This window comes from Harpia harpyja, chromosome Z (assembly GCF_026419915.1).
Source record: "Harpia harpyja isolate bHarHar1 chromosome Z, bHarHar1 primary haplotype, whole genome shotgun sequence".
NCBI classification, from domain to species: domain Eukaryota; kingdom Metazoa; phylum Chordata; class Aves; order Accipitriformes; family Accipitridae; genus Harpia; species Harpia harpyja.
This window is the reverse complement of record NC_068969.1, coordinates 76,741,490-76,757,242: the sequence shown is the minus strand read 5'-3', so window position 1 is coordinate 76,757,242 and position 15,753 is coordinate 76,741,490. Positions and strand designations below refer to the sequence as shown.

The 15,753-nt window shown below is 43.4% G+C and overlaps 1 long non-coding RNA gene across 1 annotated transcript; it reads right to left on the bottom strand.

Moving 5' to 3' along the window:
- Positions 1 to 4,916: 4,916 nt before the first annotated feature.
- LOC128136875 (uncharacterized) lies at positions 4,917 to 10,753 on the bottom strand. The gene is made up of 4 exons (XR_008233511.1): positions 10,572 to 10,753; positions 9,448 to 9,579; positions 5,946 to 6,225; positions 4,917 to 5,412 (listed from the first exon to the last, which is right to left on the bottom strand). It is a non-coding gene; the product is annotated as an uncharacterized LOC128136875 (long non-coding RNA).
- Positions 10,754 to 15,753: the final 5,000 nt, after the last annotated feature.

Here is a 15,753-nt window from a genome sequence, read left to right as displayed (position 1 = left end):
GCCAGTATACTGACTACACCATTCTGTCCACATCTTCACCAGCAGACCTGGGCAGAGTTGTTGCCAGGGTCAGCATCCAAATACATATGTTAAATATGCCAGATTTATCCTTCCCAGTGAGAAGGACAAAGCACACATCACGTGTTGCCTTGGAGGAAGACATCTTCACTGCTGGATAATGCATAAGAATTGCTCATATCAGAAATGGATACTGTGCATCCCACCAGTCAGCTGATACTAATGTGCTAAGTTACTACTATAGCCACTGTATATACCTCCAACAAGGGAAGACAGACATACTCTGTGACTTCATTTTCCAGGATTAATTTTATGACTTAATCATGGAACTGCTTTAAAGCACTGAAATCATCATTTTTATACCTGTATTAAAGCAAAATCAGCTACTTCCTGCAGCATAAAATACTTTTATCTTTTTTTTTTTCTTTTGAACCCAAGAATGCCCTGTAACTGGTATTTGAGGAGAATGTGTCTGGTTTTTAAACTGTTGTGGCTGTAGTGTTTTACGACAGGTAATAGAACTGATACTGGTAGTTAATGATTATGATGGTCTCAGTCTCTGCTTTTTCATCTGAACAAAGGCTGTGCTTGGGAAGACTTGTTGAAATAATTGATCTCAGTAGATCTGTGGAGGAAAGTATGGAATGAAAAATCCCTCATTGTCCTGTGAAATCATGAACTGTATCGTATGTAAATTGCCAAGTGGGGTATGAGCCTGTCCTCAAAAGTAAGTCTGGAGGCTTCCCTGAGCTTTGTTCTTTTAATAATTTATGTAGTGTCTATAATCATTTAGGAGCCCTAATTCTCTTGAGTCTCACTAAACACTCTAAGGAGGGGAAGGTTGTTTAAAAAGAGCAGGTATTGACAAAGGAGGGGGGGTAGTATTTAAACTTACATGGAAACACTGTGGTACATCTTTCTCGGCAAAGAATAAGAAGGTAGGTGCAGAGTCTTTCAGATCCCATTCTCTGCTGCCCAACTTAGAGACTGGTCTATATTCCTAAAATAAATGTCTAACTCCCATGGCACTGCCAGTTACAGTTTTAATACTGTGGTATTAAAATGCTTTGAGAAAAAGAGTCCATCTTCTATAATGTCTAAACACAAGCCATTCATAAAGCTGCTATCATTTGCTCTTGAGTTTAAAGTGACAAACAGCTACTAATAGTATACCCATCTTCCAAGGAAGAAACATGATCGCTTCACCATGACACTGATCCTCATTTAATGTTTGGCTGTTAGATTGAGATGTTCTTGACTTACACATAAACACACTGTTCTGGGAAAGGTCTTCCTCTGTCCCCAGCAAGTTTACCACATGATGGGAACTTTTCTTTAGTTAGGGAGCAAAAAGGAACATACAAACAAATGAGTAACTGAAAGCAGCTATGTGACTAAAAACTGTTTCGTAATCTTCAATTGGTGAAATACTTGCCTGGCTGATGTTATGGCTGTGCAATACTATGTTCCACAGGATTCTGTGTAAACTTACTGACAGCTGTTACTGTTAAACCTAAAATTTGGAGTGTAATGATGAGCTTCCTGTGGTGTTTCCAACCTGTTGTTGTAAGGCTGATGAGCTGCCAGATGACTTGGTTGTGGTGCATAAGGATGCCATGGGGTCGAGAAGCCCTGGCTATCTTCGTGGTCCTTAGCCCTTTGAAAACATGCTTCTGAGAATCATTAACTCTGCCATGTGTTTTAGGAAGGTCATTATTTACAAGTGTAAAGGCATGTCTTAGACACCTGCTTGTATTTGTCATGTCTCTTAGTCAATCAAAGGATACTTAATAAGGATTTGACTCATGCCTGGTGTCTATAATGAGTCAAAATGCATGTCAGTTTCTTTGTGTTCCTAAGCAGCTCTATTGTCTGATGCATATGCTTGAAGGAGGAAATGCGCAGCAAATAAGGAAATTGGTTTGTTTCAGGTATCCAGGTGTGTTAAGTAGCAATGATTTAGTAAGAAAAGGAACTTTGCTCTCTGTATAGATGTGTGATTTTTTTTATGTTTGTTTTATTAGTTTCTCAGCCAGCCGGACAATGAAAATGCCTTTTCTCACAAATGACCTATTACTGACTCACTTGATCTTTTTCATAATTAACCACCCAGGAAATTTGATGGACTGTGCTCTGATTCAGGGGACACAAAGGCCTCTGGCAGTACACCTGAAAGTGTCTGGATGCCACTGGAATTAATAAATGACAAAGCCAAACAGTTAACTGAGCAAGACAGACAGAAAACCTGAGCTGGAAAAATAATGAGAGTGACTACCTGTGGAAACATTAAAACATAGTTGTGGGAGGTACACCTGCCCTCATAGAGACTGAAACTTTCTGACTGAGAGAAAAAAAACCCCAAAACTAGAAGCCATGGTTTGGGGGTCGAGCCACCCAGCCTGCATGATGACTGTGGTGATGTACACGCTTCCGCCGGTGACAACTGTCACATACACACTTTGGTCGAAGGAGAAGGCCCTCGGCCAGTGAAACACCTCAGTCAAAAGAAAATTCTCGACCTTTGACCATATATGATGACAGGTCAGACTCGACTAGGGTATAAACAGGGCCCTGCCGGAGGGCAAACTGAGTCAGTCCTCCTCGGAGCAGCGGGTCTGCAGTCAGGGACTCTCCCCTTGGGTCAGGCTGCTGCCCAAGGTAACTCCTCAAGGTTGAGAGCCCTCATCTTTTAGGTGACTGATGTGCACATTTTGGGTCATCATTTCTAAAGCTTAAGAATTCTTAAGTCGGTTGTGCAGTATTAATTTCCTCTCACATCATTGAACCTGTGATTTACTAATGTTGGAGTTCTAAACACTTTTGATTGAAGAATAAATTCCGTTGTGTTTAACACCTGTTTAATTTGATTGCATGAGTCTTGGTGACAATAGCCCAGGAGCAAAGTTCTCTCTGTCAGTACAGTGAGGATTAGTTATCACCACAGTGAGGTCAACATCTAACAGAAGAGAGTTTTAAATGCCATTTCACAGCCCTGAGTTACCCCTTATTCTACTGTAAACACTTCAGCAGAATGTGCTTCAGCCTTTAAATTCCCCATTGCAGTAATAATTTAGTGATGGACAAAGAGAAACAGGGTTGCGGGTTTTTTTTGTTTTTTGCTAGATTGAAGAAAATACAGAGACCATTTCTGCTTGAAAGGGCACATCAGCACAACAAAACAGAACCAAGGACCAGATTTCTGACTCCTAAAAAATAGAATTCAGTGGAGGAAGCAAGTCTTGGCATGTGGGATGCAAAATAGCAGAGTATCAGCAGCCTGTGATTTAAATGAAATGAAAATAGAAGTGTAAAACTGTTAAAGGTGGCAGTACTGAAATAAATGCAAGAATCAACACCTATAATGGCAACCCAAAGCACTGTGGCTCGACTGTTTATTTGTGTAGATACAAAGCTGTACCATTTTAAAAAAAAGTGTCTATTATTGAAATAACTAGAGTCACAGCTTTCTGAAGAAGATGTGTCTCACTCTTGCCTTTTGTACTAGATAGTAAGATGTAGATGACACTTTTTTTTTTTTTTTTTTGGTAATGCCAATTTCATTTCAGTGGATGTTTCTCTCCTGTAAGCTCGTGGTCAGTATCATAGCAATGTTGGAAGTTGGGTTTCTCATGTGAATGTTACTTTGGCTCAAGCCCTTTAAGTAAGATAGCTGTGTCTTCACTAAACCTCCTTGTAGTCCTAGCTTTTTTCTCCCTGTATCGACAACCAGCTCACAGCATTTATTCCCAAGTAGCAATAAGCCTGGTTGTCACAAGCTGAGGTTTATTCATTATGGAGAGAAAATGAAAAATACATAGGATAATTATATCTACTCTCACACCTGAGTACAAGCATGCAGGATAGACTGTTGTGTAATTAGTCCTGACCCAGGCAGGTTAAGTCTTGCACTTAACTGACCGTATGGGCACCTGAGAGGCTTGTAGGGTGAAGCGCCTCCCTTTCTGCAGGCATTTCACAGTGCGGTTACCCATGGCCCGTGCCAAGCGATGGCATTTCCAGAGCCCCCCTCCTCCTTCCAAGTCCCTGTTGCAATGCCTCTAGTGGTAAATGACTACCATTGCAGTGTGATGCTATTTTTAATCCATACACAGGTGACAACATTTCTAAATTACGTTACTGTGACTGTGGAGCAAGTTCTTACTTTGTTTGCTTTTTCAGTTGTTGTGCATGTATTATTTTTTTAAAATATGTATAGGGGCTTGTGTGTGTATCAGAGAATTTTATATATAAATTATACAGTGCCTTCATCTTTTTCATTTTTCTTCCAGTTAACATTCCATATCTCAAAGGGTTTAACCAAACACAAGCCTGATGTTTGCAATGTCATATACTGTAGTTAGGAAGTAACCATCTCTGTATAAGACCAGCCTGAGTATCAGCATAAGATGACCTTCCCTAATCATAGACCAGGGCTGTGTTTGCTAAGTGAACCACCAAGGCTGTGTTGCTCATGAAAAATGTTTAAATCCAAGGAAAGAGTTAGAGTCACTGACTGTGTAATAGCCAAATTTACTTACCTAATTGGACTCAAGACACCTTAGCTGCCCACCGCTTTACTTGCTAAGCTACTTTAAAATGCAGCTGCATCTGAATTGGTTTTACGCTCCTCCATACCCTCAGCCAGCCAGCCTCACCATGATTTGGTTTGCTATTAGGGAAGAATCAACAGTTTTAAAATGCTTTGTTTGGGGGCTTTGTTTGGTTTTTGAGGTTGTTTTGATAGGGCTGTGAGTGCTGTTGTTGATGGTAAGTCACTTTTAACCTGCTCTTCCTGGTTCATGTGTTTTCAGGTTCTTCCTACAGCTCCTTCTAAAGATACAATAATGAAATCAATTTAAATGGAGGCAACATGACCTAAAGGATAAACTGAAGCCACGGTTCAGTATGGGGCCCTGCTCACAGCAGAACTTTTCCATTCTTTCAGCTTAATTTTCCCACTGCAGCCATAGGTATCTCAGTCCCTTTATCCAGTGTCTGAAAGGTGTCATTAAATGTTAGCCAGGCATATGTAGAGATGTGTATTTGGGCTTCTCTTTATTGGTTGATTTTATTTTCAGATTTCATTGACAGTGGTCTTTACACATAGTTAATATATTTTGTTTTCTGAAAGCATTTTGGTGGTGATGTTCATCAGCTTGTTGGTGTATTCTTTTGTGAGAGGGGTGTTAGAAGCACAAGGTGTTTGCTGAGCTACTGCACAGCAAACATGTAGGTGGAGAAATGCTCCCTACAGCTCAGACCTTTCATCTTTGGAGACCTACAGTGCCCCTCTCTAATATTTTTGCCTGATTGGTGATTTTGCAATATAGCGAGACAGGATTAAGTCCCACTGTGAATCTTCACTTACAATCTTGGTGATTTTACAGCCCGGATCTGAGAAAAAGAAAAGCAATTTAATTCACTGTTCCTCATTCCTGTTTATCTACTCTTTACCATAATGTACATTCACATTTATATTGTTTAAAACCCATCCAACCTGCCTCATTTGCTGATGAGGATTTTCCTTGAGCAGAGCGCATTTTTACTGTAAATTTGATTGAAGTTTATTTTAGTAGGTCAGTGAGAAGTTGGGCACATGATGAGTATGTCCTGAGTTCCCAAGGGAGCCTGTGAAACAGTTAGTGCACAGGATCATTTGACTTTGATAATGCTTCTGGGAGACCAGGTCAGACTAGGTTTAAACAGGATTAGGCTAAAGTAGATTTTCCTTAGTTGTATTTTAAGTAGCATGGGATTTATGAGGGGAAAGTAGGTTTATGACCCTAGAAAAATCTTGATCCCTTTCAGTCTGGTTACAGTCTTCAGAGTGAGACTGAGCTGGTTCCTTTGATGGCTACACTGGACTCATCTCATGGATAATATCCATACGGATTTGTGTATTTCTAGAAGATCACCTTGTGACTGACCTTGTAGGACCAAAGACTTGGATGTTTTGCTGCCAGTTCAGTCACCACCACAGCTCGTGGAGAGTTCACCAAGTACCAGATTTAGCACAAAGAGGGGGCAGGGACAGTCAGAAGAGGTGAGACCACCACACACAGATTTGCACGGGCTGCTGAGGAATTGCAGTTTCAGTCTCAGTGGTGAGACAAATTGGCTGGTAGCTTCAAGCATGTAGCAGTGCTGCAAAGTTTGGCATTTGCCATCGTGGCTTCAAGGTTTGCTAGCTGAGTCCAAGCCCTTAACCTGCGGGTTGCAGAAATGTGTTTGCATTTGATTTAAGGTGATATTTTTGCTGATACTAGTAATTTAGTCTCTTACATGTAAGCACCTGGCAATAAATAAAGGACCAACAGTGGGAATAGTTCACTGGCTCCTCAGCAACATTTTCTAAGCCAGAGTTTGGAAATCATATTATGTTAGGAAATGGCCTTGAGGTACAAATTAATTTACTCAGCGTTTCACGTAAGCAGAGTTCGTTGTGTTTAACGGTTTGTCATCTGGTGAGGGTGAATCACAGGTCAGCACGGAGTCACTTCTCAGTGTCAACCAGCCTTCAGTAAATAGAGGCATTTAACAGTCATCTGCAAATAGCTGCTGGAGACCAAAGGTTATATCAGTGAATAATAACATTAGGACTTTTACAGTCCTCTTCCTCTTTGTTTCCCACAGCCCTTCATGATGGTGGGTGAAGGTTGCTGTCCCCAATGCACAGAGGCGAGGACAAAGTGTGGAAGGGGTTAGCAAGGACACAGCTCTGTGGTCCTGGCTCCAGCTGAGCCACATTACCAGCCTACTGCCACCAGCTGCTTGACTCTCCTACAGCCCTAGTTTTTCACACCCTCCACCCCACCATATGCAATTGCTTCCTGATTTGTTTTCGTGCAAGTGATCCAAGTTAAAAAGCCACACTTTAAAGAGCAAGACCACAGATCACAGAGAGGGCGAGTGAGTTACGCTGCCAGAAGCAGAAGTACAACATCTAGGGATGCCCCAAGTGCAGACCAAACCCATGTTGCAGCAAGAGGAGCACATCATCTGTGTCCTAAGCTGCCCCTGGCTGCATAAAGCAGCAGCAGCAGTGGCAGTGACAGTGCCAGGTTCCAGACCCAGCTGTCCTTGCTTCTTCCAGGGTGCCTCTACCACATCCCTGCTTCCCCCAAGCTCTGGGGTGACAAGAGCTTCTCCCCTCCTGGAGGGCAGGGAGGACCAGGGGAGGTGTAGCAGCCCTTCGGCTGGGGCCTGAGCAGGCACTATACAAGCCACACCTCCATCGTGTTGTGCTAGCTGGCAAAAACAAATGAAGCCTAGAGGTAATGGTTCCTATTTTTACCTTACAGCAAACACTGCCCCAAAATATCCATGTACTTCAGTATGCTTCTATGGAGGCTAAAATCCACCCACCACCACACTTTGTCCTCGAGCAGGCTATTAAAAATCTTCAGTTGCTAGCAGTTCAGCTCAGGAAGCAACAGCGTCACACCCACGCCAAACAATAAAAGCAGCAATAGGCAAGAATACCCGTACTCTGTTACACTTCTGCTCCCCGACCTCAGAAACACCCTTACTCTGTAACTAACTCCTGCAGCAGCTTCGGCTGGCCTTTGCTTTCCTCTTTCATTCCATCCCCCTCTCTTCCTGGTAGCAGTTTTACAGTCTGAAGGAAACACGTCTGTGATTTTCTTAAAACAGTTCACATAATTTGAAAAGCCTCTGGGGGGGGGGTGGTATTTTTTAACTAACCACAGTAAAAGATTATGCCAAGAACATATCTTTGCAGGGCTTATTAGTACAGGAGAAGGAAAGTTAATATATGCACAGCCTGCTTCTGCGTATAAGTAGTATGCCATTTGGGGCTACAAATAGAGGGCTATTTTTAAAAAAGCTGACACAAAAATGTCACTATTGACTACAAGTCCTAAGCAGTCAGGGTACCTTCCACTTTTTTTCTGCTAACTATGCCTTTTTTGGGAGCATGTTTTACTAGCATCAGTTAGGTTGCTGACTTCTGTTTATTTTTTTAACCAAATACAATTTAGTTAGGTGGAGTACAGGCAAAGGGATTGTATAAAATCCATGTGCTTTCCCAAACCTGGTCATTGTGGTTTTCTTAAAGTCTGTTGTTCAAACACACCTCGTTGGTGCGCAGCTCCGTTCTGGATGAGAGCTGGATCTGAAAATCCCTGCCTTTCACTCTTCCACCCGAGTTGTCCAAGTGCTATGTGTAGAGAAGTGAAGCCTTGTGTCTTTCAGAGATCAGGGTCATGCTTTTGCCTTTTTAAAACCTTTTGTGTATCTAGGGTTACAGCCACGAGCATAGTGTATAGCTTTTTTGTTTCCTACTTCAAGGAAAGAGCCATTCTCAGCCCACAAAGCTAGTAACACAACACAGCTCAGGAGGCTGATTCAGCTTAAAATAAGCTGTGGCTAACCACAGTCTTCTCCGTGCCTCAGCTCCCTGCTGAGTGATTGCTGGGTAGGTCTTGGCACTTCACAAAATCTGCAGGAAAGGATGGCCAGGACAGCCCTGACACTGACGTCCCCACGCAAGCAGGAGTCCCAGCTGCTATGCCTCTCCACAGCCCCGTTCGGGCTGCCCATGCCCCTCCAGCAGTCCCACGCTGGCTGGCAGGGCTGCGGGACTCCTAGCCGTACCCGCGGCAGTGCCACCCCCAGCCCATCCTCTCCTGGCAATGCCTCCTCCAGCTGTGGCAAGCCTCTCCCTTCAGTGACTCAGCATCTGAATAATAGCCTTTTTTTTTCCTCCCCCCTCTGTCTTGACAAGGAATTTAAATATAAAAAAATTGCATTTAGAAGGAAATGAAAATAGAAGAAACTAACTGGCATCTTAAGGTTCCCCTTTCCCAAGGCTACAGACTAAGGACAGATCTACCCCATTTGTTTAGTTGAAGAAATCATCAGCGTAGCAATGAGTCCCAGAACAAGGTTTCAGGGCCAAGTAAATATTTTGGACAGGCTTGTTTATTTTGTCTGCGCTGATAGTGCCAAGCTCCAGCACCATGAAATCTGGCCACTTTGACCGTATCCTGCTGAGCACCAGAGCTCAGAGGGATTTCAAGTAGCCCAAAATGCTATCCAAAGGGCAGAATTATTGGCGGTGCCTCAGGGGCTGTCTATGACACACCACCACTGTGACGCTGGATGTGGAATTTCAGAGGTGCGTGGGTCAGCTACCAGGCCCTGCCTAGACCAACCCAGCCCCTGCCAGGTGCACTGCGAAGGGAGCAAGCACTTACTGCCTTTGCTGGTCCCCAGGGTGTTGGGGCAAGTGACTAAAAGATGGAGAAAATGCTTGAAGTCAGCCAGAAGGAGCTGAGCCTGCATGGGGGCAGGACAGCATCCCCTCCACCAGCATTGCCCCAGCACAAGCAGTCTCATAACCCCCACACTCACTGCAAGTGCCAAGGAAGATTGAATTTCCCCAGGCGATGCTGACCTCACTTTTACCTGTGCTCAGAGGCAAGGCACAAACGTGCCGCCAAAGCCTGCACAAAGCCTTGCAAGCTGCCACATGGATCGCTCCGGCGAGGGAGTGTTGTGTCTCTGGTCCCTTTTTTGATTTTCAAAGTTATGTTCTTCCTTTAAAAGCAATGAAGATAGAATTTCTGCAATATGCGAATGTCCTTCATAGGGCCTCTGCATGAATTTTGCCCATATCTGACCTGACTTGTGAGATTTTACAAGAAAGGTTTTCCTGGCTGCCCATGCAAACTCTAAGAGGAACACCACAAAAAAATAAAGGAAAATGCAAAGGAAATTATTTCTTGTCAGGGAAGGGGGGGAGTAGGTTTTTTTTCCAGTCTGTTTTATGATTTTATGGAAGTTTGCAACCAGGAATTTTATGTCATGTTAAGTGATCTGACATGCAAGCAGCAATAAATAAGAGCATTTTTTCTATTTTTATGATGATATGATAAAGTGTTAAAATAGGAGTCTCAAAGTCCAGTGTACAAATATTTTAACCTCTGGTGTCATGTTCAACTTATTTTAGTATTGAAAAGGCCACTAAAGTTGATTACCCTCTGCACAGTAAATGATCCAAGGGAAATGCAGAGGGGAGCATGGATGCTATTTATGCCCGTGAGAGACACCACACGAATCATGCTCATACTTAATTTTGTCTGATTATTAGCATGCATTTGTGTGGGCAGCAGAGGAATAGGCTTGTTAAATACTGCTTTGAAATCCATTAGCTCAGCCCCCATATTTTGGAGTTAAACATGTAGAGATTTAGTGAACTTACTTAGTGAGTCACCATCTCAGCAAATGCAAAAGACAGTTCAGTGCATTTAGCGCTGATATCACATATACAGTTAACACTCCAGAACACTTCTCCAAATAACAGAACCACGCAAAGCAATTATTTAGGCGATATTAGTAACTAGGGTGCAGTGTTCTTTGCTGAAGAGGCAAGAGTCCCCTTTATAAGCATCGTCTCATGCTGTTGAGGCTGGAAGGAGTTGGTAAAATTATGCCTGCAGAAAGGTTTAACTCTCACAATGCAGCACAAACACTACAGAGGGGAGCAATATGATGTAATATTTCACTGCCTATCAGAGCAGGTTGCTTACACCTTTGCAAGCAGTCAGCGGTGGCTTTCTTTTCTCCAGAGAGGGGCAGAGCTGGCAGGTGAATCCTCAAGGCCAAAGGAGATGCACATCATTATATCCCCTCTCTTGGCAGAGAAGCAGCAGTGCCCAGCTGGTCTCTCCTGGGCTTTGCCAAAGACCAAAGCAGCAATGGGGCCATGATGATTTTCTCACCCTCTAGTGTAAAAGGATGAGTAAGTCTTATTAAAGGACTGTTGTGGTTATTACAAAGACCTTGGTAACATTACAAATATTCTTGGTAATGTCTAGGACCTTGGTTTTGTAACCTGCTTCTACAAAAGAAGGCCGGCTGAAATTTTCATGGTCTTTGCTTCTCTGAGAATGTTTGGGTTGCATGGTAATCTTGGGTTTCAAAAACAGGTTACAAAAGCTTGTCCTTGCTATATACTAATATCATGCATTTCATCCGTACGTCCTACATTTGTCACCACACTATCTTATTGTTTACATAATAGTACTTGGAGGACAATTTAGAAAACAAAATGTAATTGTTCTGAGTGCTCATGTGAATAACAGAAATGAGTATGAATAATGATCCAAAGGGATATTTTGCACTTTGTGCATCTGTTTGCAGTCAAGCTATTTTAACTTTGAATTCGGTGGAGTTGGAGCTCAAGTATGTCTGTATTTTGATGCAGATTTTTAAACTTGTCCCAGAACATAAAGTTTTTGTAGTGCTTACAGACTGCATATCAGCAGGAACTCACAAAACATCTCTGGAAGGAGTTGTGAAGGGTGACACCACTGCCAGCTAGGCTGCCTGTTTCTCTCATGTCCTTATCAGGAGGGTAAAATAACCATGTTCTCATTGTTCTTCTTTTCTGTTGGAAAGGATCTCGTTTAAGTATTAGGTTTTATGTAAGTAGGGGCCAGTGGAGAGGAAGAGAAATACCCTCCTCTTGCCTCTCTCCCCTCTTTCTATGCCCTGGCATACAGTTACTGCTCTCTTCTTCATAGCGGCTCTCATCCCACACACCACCTTTGTACCGGGAGAAAGAAACTGTGGACACTTGATACTGTTAATCACCCTTGGACCATGATAAGGATGTTAGCTGTACAATTTTTTTTCTAAAGTCTGGCCAACGCTGAATCTGATGCTGTCCTTCAGCGGTGTCCAACTTAGCATGTCTATCAGCTTTGGCACGGAGACACCAGACATTTCAATGGTGGCAGGTTAATCCCAAGCTGTTTGGCCCTTGCACAACATGTACAAAATGTTCTGCTGCTTCCAGGTCTATGAAATGGTCTGTTTTGTTTGGGGGATATGTAGGACTGGCTGTTACTCTATGCTTTCTGTGAAACCAGCCCAATCTACTTCATGTGTAATTTGCTGTCCAGCCCTAAGCTTTCTCTGTCGACCCAAACTGCAAAATAAATACATGAAAACACGCTTTTGATAAATCCAAGCCAAAATGATAAAAAGCACAAAACATTCCTACTTTTCCTTGAAACTAATTTTAAGCACAGTGACGCTCATGGAAAAGGTGGCACTATATTATTCACTATAGCTTGCAGTCTGGGAAGCAGGGATATGTTTAAGCAGCCAGTTTAAAACAAACAGAAGAAATTATTGTGCTACCCGACATATAATGAACAGGTGCGACTCACAGTCACTGGATGTTACAGAGAGCAAAACTGTAAATGTTTCAGAAAGTGATTAGGCAAACTAAGGAGCTAAACCAAATTTCCCTGCTGCTATGTTGGCTTTAAACTTCTTTGACTTGTTGGCTGAAAGCGGGGGAGGCTATGAAGGAAGGCTCATGCTGTGTCCTGCTGTCCTCCTGCACACCCATGTTTATCAACCTTACCAGAAGTCAGTTGTGCTAGGTAAACCCAGCTCGGTCCCTTTTACATCCTTGCATAAGGAAGAGCACAGTTATCCCTGCAGGAGGATGGATGCAGTGAGCAGTGGCTGGTGTGCCATTGCGGACATACCTGCGCTCCACACAAAGAATGCAACACTGTCAACAGTTCTGAGGTTCCTGAGCCCACTCCGCTTTGCTGTAGTTTTTTCCAAATTGAGTATTTTAAATAAATGAGAAAGAGGTGGGGTTTTTTTGATCTGAAGATGGAAGGGCCAGGGTCATCAGTGTGACAGTCCTCTGTGGATTCACAGAAAAGGTATTTTGTAGGAGCGAGAGTTGTTCAAGTCACCTTGATGCCTAGTTAGTTCCACACCAGTCCCACAAATGCCCAGGAGGATTTACAGGTAACATTTGCCAGGAGAAAATCAATTCTATTTGCAATGGCTGAAATTTTACTTACTTTCTTCTATTTTTTTTTGTATTTTTTCTTTTTGTTCAATTGCATTTCGGTTAGCAGAGGCCACTAAACAACCATTAGCTTGCAGCAACTTTCTGCTGCTGACAGCCTAAGCTGGATTTCGTGGATACTCTAGAAGTGACACTTCATGAACTAATTAGAGGAGCAGCTGTTTTTCAGCATTCCAGAAAAATGATTCCAGACTGACACAGGGATACAGAAATCCTGTGATCTCTCAGCTGAGCACTTACCTCACTTGGTTGCTCAGAGATATGAACTATTTCACTTGAAGCCCATGCTGGACACATCTTGCCAGTTGCAAAAATTCCTACCAAAGAACATTTTACCTAAATGATGGTTAAATTCCACTGGAACTGATGAAATATTGGAAACAACACTTTTGTCAAAAGACATTTTTCCATCAGAAAATGTTTCACATCGAATTTTACAAGCAGCTCTATGTTGAGTGTCACAAGCAGGGCAATCTCCTGGCTCTTTTTGCAGGGAAAAGCTGAGCTGTGAGGAAGAATCGTTTCACATCTTTGCTGTTTGTGTTTAGGGTAACCAGAGGTAGGTGGTCACGTGTTTGGTGGGGAACTGATTGATTTCTGCAGTGCTGTCTCCCCAAAGGGTGCTTCCTCTGCAAATCCCCACTATCATTTGAGGTGACCCCAAGCCCAGCCGGTGCCCAGGTGAGGAGCGGGAAGGGTGCCCTGGACCACACTGTCACAGTGGTTTACATGCTGCCTTCATGGCCTCCATACCTGAAATCACCCATCAGTCTAATGAGGTGATGTGATAAAGAGGTAACACCATTTACTTTCCTGTGGGTTTTTTTACTGTACCGATAGTGTGTCTCACTCTTTCTGCACAGTCATTTGTGCCTGAATACTTGCATCTCTCATTGCAGTTTACCATCCTGGCTAGAAACAAAAGCCACCCCTGCCAGCATTAGCAACAGATACTTTTACTCAAGCAGGAATTAAAATTGCTCCTAAAAGCATATATTAAAATAAATTCCGTTGTAATCCATTCTTCCTGTATGACTTTATCTTTCTTGTCTGGGGTTAAAAGGGAGCAAAAATGCCGGAATATTACTATAAAAATAGCCCTTCTTGGAGACCACAGTTGCGCTTAATAAAAGGACTAGAAGAGCTGGCTGACCTTTCCTCCCATGAGGAAAACTAGCGTTTGTACTGGATTTGGTTTTCTTCCTTAAGCTTCCCCTTTACAGAAGAAGAAAGCAGTCCATTCCATGCAGAGGGCAGACCGTTGTTACCTGGGCCGTGATGCTGAGGTCCTCTCACCAGCCTCGGAGAGGCAGATGCAGCATGGGGGCTGCCAGTCTGTGGGGCTAGCAGCTGGGCAGGTGCCAGCCCACCAGCAACATCTCTTCAAAGGAGATTTTCTACCTGGTTGATTTCCATGCTCTTAGCAGCTTGCATCAAAGTTCACTCTTGGTTTTCCTCTTAGAAATCCACTACATTAACTTTTCTGGAAAGGACTAATTTGGGAGGGAGTTATCGCTATTGGCCTGGCGCTGCTGTGACCCTGTAAAGAAATTCCTTGAGCTCACAGGCCATCATTAAGCAGTCTTCCAAGGGAAAAATAATCTAGAATAAGATTCCATGAGGCTGCATTAAAGGTGAACTGCACTTATGATGTGTACAGGTGGGGAAGAGGAGGAGGCAGAAAGGTAGAAATGGGCTTTACCATTCCTTCTCCCATTCCACAGCTTTTACTGTGTGCCTCTTTTTCCATCATATTAAAATTGCATCTACTTTCTTCTCACCCAGCAGCATCTATCATTGTGGGAAAAGGTTAGCAAACCAATTCCAGGCACTTTAAATTAAATCACATTTTTGCAGGAAAGACCTAGAAACTCGAAAAGGGTGTCAGCTCCAAGCACATGCACACCAGACCCTACTGCTACATGTCCTGTAGGGGAGCACAACCACAAAGCCTGGCACACATCCTGCAGCCACACACGTATGATGGTGCTGGTGACTCGCACACTCGTGGGTTCAGCACGTTTCATGTTTTCACAGGCTGCAGCCTCCAGCACTGCAGCCTGTGTAGCATCTGTTCTTTGGGCAATAACCATCAGGTAACTCCACAGATCCTAGAGGGTCCACATTACTGGTTTTTTGTTGTTGTTGTTGTGGTGGTTTTAATTTAAGTGTGATTTTCATGGCCTCAACACCAAGGAACTGAGTGTTCCTTTGGGCAGGTTGTGTCCTCTTCTCCAGCACTGATCTCAACACTGCAAGAAGGCTGGAGGACCGTTCAAAGAAGTACTGCAACTGTCAGACAGTGCAGCACCTAAGTCTCTCGTACCTTTGTCTACCCTGGATTTCAGCTATTACTCCAACTGTCTGTATGGGTCAGACTTTTTTAATGGAAGGTTTATAGGTCACTGGAGTCAAAAGCGTGAAATGGTATTAAGTGTGTAGGGCAACGGCTGCATGGTGCTTGCAAGCAGCTTCTTCTCTAAGTGATGCACTGTACTTGGAAAGTGCAGAGATACTCACAAAAGGTGATGGCATGTGATACTGTGAGGGGGCATTATCAGAGGGCTGTGGCTCACCAGGGGGCTAGGAAGACTGTAGATGCCCTGGCAGCCCAGCCTTGAGGAAACATGCTCCAGAAGCAGAGGCAGAGAGGCTGCGCAGGGACAGGGGTAGAGCAGCGCAGGCAGATACCACCCTCCACTCACAGCCTGGCCCCCGCTGCCCCTACCCCTGGGCTGCTTCCACCGGTCTGAAACACTTCTGTAAGACACAGCCTTGGAAATACAGCAGCGAAAAGCAGGACAAAAATTCTTGTTTCTTCCATTTTTTCCCCTCCCACTCTTCTTTTCATTATTTCTTTTGTTCTTGCT